This window comes from Mchenga conophoros, linkage group LG18 (genome assembly GCF_057382185.1).
Source record: "Mchenga conophoros isolate Kocher_MC1m ecotype Shallow Benthic linkage group LG18, M_conophoros_male_GT1.1, whole genome shotgun sequence".
Taxonomy (NCBI): domain Eukaryota; kingdom Metazoa; phylum Chordata; class Actinopteri; order Cichliformes; family Cichlidae; genus Mchenga; species Mchenga conophoros.
In genome coordinates, this window is record NC_140543.1 from 19,228,537 (window position 1) to 19,241,493 (window position 12,957).

The 12,957-nt window shown below is 39.4% G+C and overlaps 1 protein-coding gene across 8 annotated transcripts in view; it reads right to left on the bottom strand.

Annotated features, from left to right (window-relative positions):
• The window catches only part of kmt2cb (lysine (K)-specific methyltransferase 2Cb), a 96,417-nt gene extending 94,254 nt beyond the window's left edge, over positions 1-2,163 (bottom strand). For all 8 annotated transcript variants that reach the window (XM_085255608.1, XM_085255606.1, XM_085255607.1 and 5 more), the window contains exon 1: positions 1,408-2,163. The gene's annotated coding sequence lies outside the window, so the exon portion shown is untranslated. The remainder of the gene's footprint in view (positions 1-1,407) is intronic.
• Between the last annotated feature and the right edge of the window lie 10,794 nt (positions 2,164-12,957).

The following is a 12,957-nucleotide window of genomic DNA, read 5'->3' on the forward strand; positions in this document are numbered from 1 at the left end:
TGCTCATCTGTATAATAATGTAAATGAGGATACATGCAGTTCCAGATTTAATATGTGTGTTTATAATAAATTGTGCCATGTTAAACCTTTTTTAATTCAGTGCCATCCATGCCTATTCATGTGCAGACAGTGTGGTCAGAAAATGGCTTAAATTATTAGTTAGGCTTTTTCAGTGACTCAGAAGAGGTCTCACTTTGACACACACCACCTTTCGCTGCTTGTCTGTGGCAATTCAACATCTTTCTATCAATTATATTGACTTCAACAGCCTTTAAGAAGTAGTCCAACACCAAAACTGAACACGAAATACAAACCCTTTATAAAACTGCACAAACGCCAAGTTAGGAATGTTACCCCTGAGATAAAACAAACAAAAAAACAAACAAAACTGAAGACATTGTCTCTTTAAACACTGTAGGATCTGATATGATAAGAAGTCGTCGGATAAGGAGCATTTTTGTACAACAAGCAAACGCTAAAAGGTGATGAGGAGAACTTTACTTGGGGCATCTGAGGTTAAGATCCGGTGACTACAAGGCAGTCACGACCACCACGGGAGCAACCAAAAACATGCTAGCGTTAGCTTTTGTTGACCGAAGCTTGGGCACAAAGCAGCTGCATCCAGCTAACGACTGCTAGCTTGTTGTGCTCAACTCTGTCGCCTTTTCTTCGTCGACCACAGACAAAAGTAACGTTGATGTCGACTAAATTTAACAGAAATTGGAAAAAGAAACGAAGTCATTTATCGTAGTTAACAACCGAAGGAGGACTGGCTTTAGAGACAACTTTAAAAGAGAGGGCCACCTATAGCAAACAGGTTACCTATGGTTGCAGTTAGTTGTCCAACTCATACATGCGACTAACGCCTACGCCAAAACACTAAAAAAGGCTTCACCCCTTTGTTTCCCAGTGCTAGTGTTAAACATGTCCATGGCTCATAGAAAACTTGTCGAGAAACCTTAAAAACACTACCCCTCCTTATAGTCAGCTTCAAACCGGGTGCAAAGCAAAGGGGAGCCCAACACACACACAAAGGCTCGGTCTATTCAATGAAACGGAACTATTCTAGGGAACTACAATGATGCACAAAAAGTGAAAATGATAGGTTACACAACCACCCAGGTTCTGATTTTTTTCCCTTTTAGCTTCCAACTAACGTTAGCTGTGTGTATTTGCACTGAATAATGCAGTAAATGTGTTAATATTTGCTTATATAGCACCCACGAAATGTTCAATTGAATGTGCCGTTCCGTTGAATAGTCTGAGTCATGAAAGCCAAGGCGGCGACAAACCCCCAACATCAGACTGGAGAAGGATAAGGTTGGCTCAGCCTTACGTGAAAAGGTAAATTCCCAACAAACTCAGCTTACATTGAAGTAAAAAGACGAAGAGGCAAATATAGCTTACCTTCCAGCCCTATGAATAGAGAGTTATCCTCTTCATGTCCAAAATAAGGGATGAAACGTCGCACTTATCACCCAGCTAGCTAGCAAGCTAATGGAGCTAGCTAGCCTCTCTCCAATGAAGCAACACCGCAGTTCTCAAAAATGCACAACGCATATCATTATATTCCAGCGCTGCAATGTTATTCCCAACTTTGCCCATTTGATGGAGAAGCGGATGATGTAAATCCAACAGAAAACCGCTTCATTGGCGCACGCATCTGCGGGGATCACTTTCCTTTCTCCAATGACAGCTGTCGTCGCACGAGTTCGGCTTATATAGCTAGTTGGTGTTAGCCACCCAAGTCTACAGCCAATAATTTTACCATTAACGTGTAAACATAACCACCTCGAAATCCAAGCGGCTGCTAAAGTCAACGCTCCGTGGGCCAAACATTAAGTAGGAATCCTCGGGGGGAAGTGTAGCGACCCGCAAAGCAATAGGGAAAAAAAAAGCTGGATGCCGACCGCTGGGGGTTGGCAACTGGTTCTATTTTCTTCAGCTGCGACAAGCTGCGGGACCAAGCGGCCAGTTTAGGAGAGACTCACAGTCATCCTGCCACGCAGTAACAACCGCCTCCAAAAGACATGTAAAAACAAACATTAGCTCGCCAAAAACAACATCTCGCCTGCCGCGCTGACCGAGCTGCAAAATGACTATGAAATAGCACAAAATTAAGTTGAAGATGACGCTTCGGGGTGCTCTGTAACGGTGGCCATATCTAATGATAAGTGGCACCGAAGCACAGCCCCCCTCTCCAAGCTCCTCAAAAACTAGATCCGCCTCCTCCTCCCCCTGAACAGCACAACTACGGTGCACAAATCTTTCAGAATCGACGGGGCTCGCCAAGAAAGGGATGTTTCGCGAGTGTGAGGCGTGTTTAAAAAGACCGTTGAGAAGACGCGATGAGAAATGACAGATAAACCATTTTACAATTTCTTCAAAATACTCTCTGACCCTGCGGAGGGATATAAGCATTTAGTAAATAAAATAATGGCTAGCGCGGGCCCGAAAAGATGGAGTCTGGATTTTTACCCAGTTGGAGTTGGAGCTGGTAAAAACCATTGGTGCTTGAGCTCATGCAAATCTTTGCCAGCTGTAGCTATACAGAATCCAACAGTCGGAAGGCTTCCTCGTAGCCGGGGGAAAATACACAAAAATGGATTAACTTTAATACGCCACGGAGCTCGTGGTTTAGGCTGGGTACGAATGTACCTCAGCTGCTCCCATACGACGGCGTCTCTACGCCTGCTTTACACCCCCCCTAAACACACACACGCCCAGTATACAGATTTAAGCGTTGCATTATGTGTTAGATAAAGGTACTCAACAAACCGACCGACCGACCGTACATTCAGGGGTTAACTTTCGGAAAAGCCCCCAGGGGTCGGCTTTCAGCGGCTGTACATAATATATAATAGAGGCAGAGAATGTTGTGTCTCTGGTTAGATTTTGCTTTCGATTTTAAGGCTCACTTAACTACAACTTAGGAGACTTTCTTCGAGTGAAGCCCCTCAGAAAATTAATTGGAAATAAACGCAGCCCTGTTCCTTTAAATGGTAGACCTTGGCACCTCCTTCCTAAACTGAGAGCTCCCCCTGCTGGCTAATCTAACGTGTTCATTATTATTAGTATTATTAGTATTGACAGCAATCATTTCGAAATAGTTCACATAAATCGCGCAGTGAAAAAAATGGTTAAGTGGCAAATGAAAGCAAGCACTCGGAAAATCAGAGAAATATAATGACTGTAGAGGCTTTTGTGGTGTGTATAACGCAGATATGTGCAATTGTGTTTGCAGTAATTAACTCTTAACTCCACTGATCATCAGTGAGAGTATTTGCATGTTAGACAAGCCACCATCACTGGTATCAACAGACCAAATGAGGGAGTGTGCTTTGTAAGAATGGTTTTCGTCCTTAAAGTAGAATTACAGAGACAATGCAAAGCAGCACAGAAGCTGTTTTCCAGGGCTTCTCCTTTACATAATCACTCATTAGTTTGTTTACTCTCAATAGTGAGCTCTGGGCTACAGAGTCAGAAATCTAGAATAATTTGTCTAACAGCACAATAGAAGTTGTGTATTATAATACGTGTGTGTTATCACATATGCAAGAGACAGCTAAACAGGCAACCTAAAAGCATGGAACCTGATAATGCTAACAATACATCAAGCAAATATAAACAAGAACGGGGGGACTAACCTGAACATCTACAATATAGGGAAAATACAAATGGGAGAGTAGATTTCACATGAATTTAAGACAGATGATAGGTTTGTAGTGGTCAATATATGGATATATGGACATTGTGAAGCACTGCCTTCAAGTACAGTCTTTATTTCCAAGCACTAAAATGATCACTCTGAAGGAGAAGCTAGTTTTAATGGTGTGATGCTTCATTTTTAAATGCACCATTGACTCATTTATAATAATGTTTTTGTCTGTTGAGACCATTGAGCAGGATGGACCTTTGGCTGCAGGACAGGGGGGAAAAAGAAGCAGTTGCCAGTCACATGCTTTCCAGATGGTACTGCACAGTCTATCAAAATCTGATGGCACTCTTATTCATTATTCTAACAACTTTTACAGGATCCCCTGCACACTTGCTGTTTTTATCTCTCTCCTGATCTCCTCCATATATATTTGTTGACAATTTGAGTCAGAAATGTCAAATTTGCTTTAATCACTCATGTTGCCAGTCATTTTAAGTCTAGTTCTTGTGTAATTTTGCATACCTCATTTTTCTCTCCCTGTTCATTAACAACTACCCTTCAATTTCTGAGGCTTCAGTGAATAGTAGATGGATAAACTGCAGGATTAGATGCATCTCTCAGGTCCTTTGTCAGGTCTATGCTGGATTTGTTCTTGTTTCTTAACAATATGGATTTCAGATACTGTTTATCTGCTGCAGAGTTTGTTTGTTTGTTTGTTTGTTTTTAGGTCTGCCACTTCTTCTTCTGTCCTCCACTTGTTCTGTTTCCTCAAATTTTTTGAAGAACAAACTGCACACCATACAGACACATTCCAACCTTTTGGCAACTGGTCTTTGAGGATTTTGCTTAGATTCAACAAAAATAATAAACAAAAAATGTGTTTTTATGTCAGGCTGTTAGGAACAAAGTTTGGAAATATACAATTTATACCTGGCTCTTTGGAAAGTTTACATTAGTTCATCCCTTGAGTTAGATGCCTTTTTTTATACATGAACAATTCATAGGTGGGTATTAAGTGCTGTAACAAACAATAACATTCTTCTGGGCTGAAAGTGATTGAAAACATTGACTGACCTCAAGAAAATGTACAAAAAAGTTTTGTTCCTTGGAAGTAAAACAAAGAGATGATGGGTTTCTGATGAGTTTTTGCTTATACACATATATTTATTCAGGACTGGTGGGATGGTGTTAGTTCAGGGTTTATCTCCATCTTTCTGAGTGGAGTTTGAATATTCTCCCTGCGTTTTTGTGGGTTCTCACCAGGTAATCTGGCTTCCTCCTACAGTCCAAAACACGCAGTTAGGGGGATTAGGTTAATTGGTAATTCTAAAGTGCTCATAGATGTCTGTCTCTTTGTGTAAGCGCTGTGATAAATTCGCAACCTATCAACAGGTTCTCACTCCCTAAGCATAATATTTTACGCTAGGTGACAAATCGTCAACATTTTATGCTTCCGGGTACCCAACACGTTCCTAAATAACGAGATCGGGAAAATGAGAGAACATGAGAACCGTTTGGACTCAATCTACACATGTTCGTTCATTTTCTTAAAATCGCTTTGGAAAACACTATTTTACGTCATTTCAGTGCTGGTTAAGGTTAGGAATAGGGTTATGAATAGGTTATGGTTAGGGTTAAGGATAAGGTTAGGTTTAGGGCTGGAATACATGGCTGGAACGTGTATTACCGCGGGACCGTCATTCCACTGGAAATCATCCATAACCCGGGGCGCACCATAAGAACACGGAAGGTCACCTTTCGCTTTCCTCAGGAATGCCGCGGGACGTGACAACGCCCCGGGAATGAGAACCTATACCAGGTGTACCCTGCCTCTGTGGAAGCTGGGACAGGCTCCAGTCCCCCTCTGACCCTGAATTGGATAAATGGAAGAAAATGGACTGATGGAAGTGTAGGATTTCAGCTTTAATTCGTAGGGTTTAGCAAACATTTTGCATTAACTGGTTAGGAATCAGAGCCGTATTTATATGTAGTCCTTCATTTTCAAAAGGCTCAAATGTAATTAGACAAACTAATATAGTTTTAACTGTATGAAAAAAAATTATTCAATAAGTGCCTGAGGTCCAGAACCCATGAAAATCCCCAAATGTTGTGTTTCCTCTCTTGAGATGCAAGGTCTTTCCTGTAGCTGCTTTCAGTTGCTGTTTAACCCTTGTGTGGTGTTCGTATTTTTGTTACTCAGCCAGTGTTCATGGGTCTGGTGGACCCGCTAGAGTTTTGGCTTTCCAAATTAACACTATCAAACAATTTTATGTTAAATTACTCAACAGATAAGATAAGATAACCTTTATTAGTCCCACACGTGGGAAATTTGTTTACTTCATCCCAATTACAAGACATATGAACAGCAAACATGGTTAATTTTTTCCCTTTACCTTTGTTAGATCACATTTATGAATTAATGTGCTTCTCGTTTTTCTTTTATATAAAATGTTATAAATAAATCAGTTATAATCAAGTGGAGTGAGTGGAAAGACACAACACATTTACACGTGAAAAAATAATTAATTGTTTGATTTTTCTTTTGAAGAAAAATGAACACGGGTCTCACAGACCTGAACACCATACAAGGGTTAATTGTGAGTCTTTCTGACTTTAGTTTTGTCTTAAGTGACTGAGAAGCTGTTCTATTGGGTTGAGATCAGGTGACTCACTTGGCCATTGAAGAATATCATATTTCTTTGCCTCAAGAAACTTTTGGGTTTCTTTTGCAGCATTCTTTGAGTGATTATTATTATTTGCACTGTGAAGCATTGTCCGCTCTTTTCCAGCATTTGGCTGAGTCTGAGCAGTGAGTATAGCCCTGTACATTTCACATTTCATCCTTCACAATTTAACCTGCAGTCCCATCATCAATAAACACTAGCGACCTGGCTCCACTAGCAGCCATACATGCCTATGCCTTAACATTTCCCCCAACATGTTTGACAGATGAGACACAAACAGGCTACACTTTAAATCCTTTGAACTTTTCCTTTACTTCTCCGTAATTACTGGGTACTACATAATCTTAGTTTCATCTGTTCAAAGAATTTGTAAAAAATTTTTTTTCCAGAACTGGACATGTGTTGCTGAGATAGCTTAACTTGATGTATATTGGACCAGGTTTTGTGAAGTCAAATTTCTGGTCAGCAGTATTTCCTGACAGCACGTAAGGATGAGACACGACACTCATTGGTATCGCTTTCTAAAATGTGACCTTTGTGTGGGTGCACGTTCACACCGTTAACCACCCATTGACCTAATTACCTTGAAAACACAAAGCTCCTGTTTAGCATTGCATCACTGATACTCCTGTTGGCCTAATTCCTACGTTTACAAACCCAGCACTGACTGATCCACAGAGACTCAAGACTGTAATTACTAGAGCGACTCTGTACTTAATACTGATTTAGTATGTTTTAGTATGCAATGAAAGCAATAATAACAGTAACACCATGTTTTATACTGGAAGTGAATTTCAATTTAAAGAGATCACGCAGCTTTTGTCAAAAATCATCCCTCTGGCCAGCATATAGCTTGACTCATCATGCCACTAAAAGTACATGCATTTGTAGTGTGACAAACACTGGCTATGTTTCAATGTAATAGTGTGCCAGCAGCACCCCCCCCCCCCCCCACCCCCCACCCCCACCCCAAACCACTGATTTTTTCATTTACACCTGTGGTTATTTCTGCCACGTGTCAAAAAAAATCCCTGATGTAATAAACAAGCAACCCTTTCAATTCTTTCATGTCAAATAAAACACAAAAACCTCTTTAATATTTGTTGCTCTACACACACTAGCCACTTACACAGTGAAGAATCCTGCTTTACCACCATATGAGATATATAAACTATTCTTTAAGATTTAACAAGCATGTAATTTAATTTGCAAAGCTTAGACATGGTGGAAATGTTCCAAAAAGCTCATTAGTGTGGGATAAAGAAGTATTTTGGCATGTTACAGACAGAGGGCAGCATGGCTCTACTGTTTCATACAACACTGGAAATAGTAACAGGATCAAATTGCCTACTATAATTCAACATGAAAAATGCACCCTGTCTGTTTTATTTCTCTACCAATACAACATATTTTATATTTTCTTCAATTTTTTGCTATTGTTTATCTATTTATTTTATGGTGTTTAATGAAAAGCATCCTGTCCATTAATGTAAAGCAATATTAATGACAAGAGATAATTAGATGTGCTCTAAGACAAACATTTGTGTGCCATCTTCACAAAGTTTTGCTTCTCTTCAGGTAACCGATGGCCAGGTGAACCGTTCAAACTCAGTTTGTCTTCATGCACATTTCCTCATGTCGAGTGTACATTTATGGTGTAGGTATATATAATTATTAGCAGATAAATGTGCTTTAATACAATAAGTCTCATCAGTAAAACAAAGCATAATGTCATGGCGAATGGATAAATGCTCAAGGAGCTCTTTTCTGGTTGTTGAGCTTAATTGGTGCCCTTTGGCTATCAGCATTAAAAACTAATTTTCAAGAGAATACTGTGACTGCAAGATAGAATAGGCTTTTTTTAGGCTATTCAGCCATCACATTGCTAGCCTTGCGAGTCATCATTTGGGTATAAAGTGTTGCAGTGGATTTTTTTTATGTTGTTCCTGCAAAATAATTGCCTGTTCATGTCGGCTGCTGTTTTCAATTTACATGCTATACGTGCAATTTACAGACCATTGCATGCAAACTGTTATGTGTCATGAGCTACTATGGGCAACCCGTATGTATCTAAAAGACACCGTTGCTGAGAAATATAATTGACATAGACTCAGCAATATATTTAAAAAACAAACAGGCCAACATTATCTGCGAAAATGTTTAAAAAGAAGCAGATCGTTATTTTTGCTGCTGCAACTAGAAAAAAAAAACCTGCTGATAATATCAGTATTTCAGATAACAACCATCCTGCTTTTCAGTTTTACCGTGTATTTCTTTTAGGAGCCTTTTAGAAACAAAGCACCAGTGCTGCCTGAGGTAGAGGAGGAGGCAGCTGCAGAGTAAAAGGACAGACAGCTACCAGGTGAGCAGATGGATCATATTAATATAATAGAAGAGAGAAGAAACATGAAACCAAATGCTGGCTGAGCTCTTTCTCTGCAGAAGAACGGCGATTGTTGAATCAAACCCACAATAGTTCACTGCACAGCTAGATAATAATTTCCTATAGCTGCACGCAGAACACATTTCAAAACCATAGTATGTAGTGAAAAAAATTAGACTCAGCGTGAGTGGCGAAAACCACAAAGAGTACACATGCTTCAGTTAGATCTGGATAGGGAATCTGTTTTAATCTTTTATTTCAAAGAAATAAAATGTTTAAATATTTCACAGACAAATTTGCATCATAATTTCCTCTGATAACTTGGTGCTGAAGCCCATTGTGGAAGAACTTCTACCTTACAAGAAAGAAGGCTTTCATTACAGTCTAATTAAAGAACAAAGAAGTCCACTTTTAAGAAGTTATAGAAAGAATTTGTTTGACTTGATACATTAAACAGACAGAATTGGCAATGCAGATATGAGAGAGAGCGGGAAAGAATTAATCTATCTCTTCTTGTAGACATATCTCAGACATCAAGTCTTTGGTCTTGACAAGCTTTGAATAAAGTGGAAAGAAGTGCGAAAGAAAAGTTTTAGGTCTCAGTGATATTAGAAAGTGCACTCAGTGTGCTTAGATGCTTGGTTCAGACACTGAAAAACTGCAAAAGAAGTCAGAATGAATCTATTAATTCATCACTGATTGATGAGGGGACATTTCGTGAACTGAAATATTAAACCTTCATGTCAGTGGTGGCAAGACAGCTCTAAAAACCAGCCTCGCACCACATCTGTGTTCTCTGATTTTGCACGACTTTCAATCATAAGGTCAGGTTGACCTTTTTTAGTCCTTTTGAACCATGAGGGAAATTGATTGCACCGGTGAATTATATGCGAACTGATAAAATATGGGAAAATTAATCCCTGCTTTGCAGAAAAAATTAAATTGAGGCAGAGGGGATTTGCTATTCTTCTGACTTTTGCAAAAGCTTTAATGTATAAAGTCTTCTGAGTGCAGTCCCTACTTGATGAACAATTCTATTGCCCATGGCTGGAGGAGCTAATTAGAATCTATTTATAATCATAGGGGAATATATCCAAAGAGCTAAGAGAGAGAGAAAGGATAGAGAAAGAAAGAAGGGGCTAAAGGGGGGGATGGTGTGCCATGAAATCAGTCTGCGTGCTCTGATATCTGAAACTCAGATATTCGCATCCAAGGAGCCAGACAAAACCAAATTAGCAGGTCTTCGCAGACAAGACAGAGTTTGCCTTTTTCTTCTTGTAGGAGTGGAAAGCCAGTTTACGGGACATACTTCAGTAACACAAGTGCACAAGTAGAAGATGAAGAGAAGTCATTTGATCCTTTTAAAGTTTCAAGTTTTGGAACTTTTCGCAAAAGCTTTCAGTAGTCTTATGCAAAAGTCTCATGGGGGAATATAAAGCAGAAGATCAGGACATGAGGACATGGGGAAGAGAGCAAAGAAGCGAGCTGCATTGGAAATATGATTAAACTATCACAGCTTTTTATTTAATAAAATAGTGTTGAACTGTTTGCATATTAAATAAAAATTCATTTGTTCTCCGCTTTCCTTCACTTTACAGCGGTGTCATCAAAGATCCCACCGCTCTCTGCTTCACTGCTTTCTGCAGAAATGTGTCTCTGCTGTCAGTGCTCTGCAGCCAGACACTGATTTTATGCAACAAAAAAAACACAAGAGCAGCGGGAACTCAGTGAATTCAATGTGGACTACCCAGCATCCACTTACACAAAGCCATTAACAGTCTGACCAGACTGGTGAAATGCTAAAGCAATCACATGCACATGGACAAAGTAGGAAACGCACGTGGACAGACAAGTCAATATAATGGGTTTTCATTCCTATTATATGAGTTGTATAAGTCACCTTAGTTTAGATGACAGTGACCTCTTTCAGAGTCAGTAAACCTCTGGTGTCCAGCTACCCACTGAACATGTTTAACAGCAACATAATTGTATTCATTTATCGCATGTTAGGGTCACTAGAAAACCAAAAGAAAGTACAAATGTTGAGCTGCAGACCTTAAAACATTTTAAGAGTATTTTGGAATTATTGGTGTTTGCACAGATTTGCACAAACTCTTAAAAACTGCAAAAACGTTTTTTTTTAAATAAAATTACTTCACATTTTTGTGTCTATGTAAATGGTGAAACAGTACTTACAAATATGCACCCTTCAGTAGGTACTAGTACCAGGTTGGACCTGCTTTTGTCTTCAGATTTGCCTTAGTTCTTTATGGGACAGATTCACCAAGGTGCTGGTAATATTCCTCAGCGATATTGGTCCATATTGATATGATAAGGGTTAAGAACAATCAAACAGGTATAACTAATGAAATGGGTGGCTTTTTGATGTAATCCTCTTTGCTGTGGGCTCCTGGCGGCTTTATAATTTGTTCTACTAAACAAATTGACGGGTCACCCTTTTAGACTGTTTATGTCAAGTAAAGACTGCAGTGCATAAAGGCACTTCAGAAGCGGTGAGCCAAAATGCACCTACTTGAGAAGGTCTATTTAAAGGCAATGAAACAAAAAATAGTATGAACTGAAATAGCACTGATCCACAAACAATGTCCCGATTTGCTCCAGAAATCATTCATTGATGTCACAGCATGAAAACAGTTGACCTGCAATAAAAACAACAATTTATCTGGTAGAAAATTGTGTTTCACTCTGTTTTACAGCATCTCCAGGTTGTCATCTTCTCTCTTCCCTGCTCAAACTGTCCCTAAGTCCCGCTGCGGAGAGACTTTGCCCCTCTCCACTTTTTTTTTTTTAATAATAGTAAAAGAAAAAAAAATCAGCAAAGCGCAGTGAGCTCCCTCACAGGCACACCCAAGAGGCCCTATTAAAGCCAAGGTCAAATCCCACTCTGCTCTACACTTCATACTAGTATCCACTCTAAGAGTTTTCTAATATCCTGGATTCTCTGGTCCAGTCTAACTCTCCAGAGACACAGAGAGCACTGTACAATAATCCTGGTGGTGCAGGAAGGTGAGATGCTTCTCTGTTTTTGCTCTGAGCACTCTGAAGAAAGGAGAACAAAAGTCAGACATTAATCCACTTCACCGTAAATCATTAGAAGTGTTATATTTTTCCTCTTCTTAAATAGTTGTTTGTGGTAGAATGTTGTTGCATAGTCATTCTTTTTATCATGAAAATGTGTCACCTGTAAAAACCTTTTGTTTTGCATTATCTCTTTTATATATATCACAGTTTTTGGTCATGTGGTTCATAGGGTGGCCTCTTGTATCCATAAATCCGTTATCTGACTCGAATAATGCTTTATGGAATTTCTCAAGCATGCTGCAGCAATATAGAGGAGATGAATTTATGCTGCAAGTTGCCTTATAATCCTGGGAGAAAAGGTAGTGAGCCGTGAGACACCAGAACTGATGCTATGTCCTCCAGCTATATTGGGTAGTGAGGTGAATGTGACAGAAAAGATTGAGGTGGTCTTAGCCCTGAGATACCAAGCCCATCGACAGTGCAAAGCTATCAGTCACTCAGGGTAGAGCAGGGTGAGGGTGGAGAGTGTTCAGCCACTGCAGGCACTGTTATTCAATAAAATATGTCTTTGAAGTCTACTCATTATGCTCAGTATTGTAGTATTAGTCATCAAAAACATTACAATAAACAGTATCACAAATTATTCCCAGGAGCAACGGTGTCATACCAATTCAACTCAGTTTTATATTTATTTATTTATTTTTGGAAGGGGTTGCTTTATTGCAACCACTAACACTTAAAGGAGCATTTTCACATTTTGATTAATATGCCTATACACTTTCATGTTAAAATTTCAATAAGAAGGACAAATGTTTCCTGTAAGTGTTTAAAGAAAACTCCAGTGGAAATGATCAAGAAGTTATCTTTGTAGGCTGATATGACATTGCTTTGATATGTCAGAGTTATAATGGTGGCATCTTTCACAGATTGGACAGCCATAGTTATGGACTCACATTCATCTATCCATATTCTGCCACTTACCCAGGTCGAGGTCATGGGGGAATTAGTTTAAGTAGAAATGCCCACACATCCTTCTTTTTTTTTTTTTTGTGTGTCCCGTTTGGATCTTTAGCCATCAGAATTGTTGTCTTAAGGCCAAGAAAGATGCCAAGCGGATTTATTTTACCAAGTGGATCATCATGGCCTTGCCATATTGGTCCATTTGATTGACCTTTATTATAATTATGAAT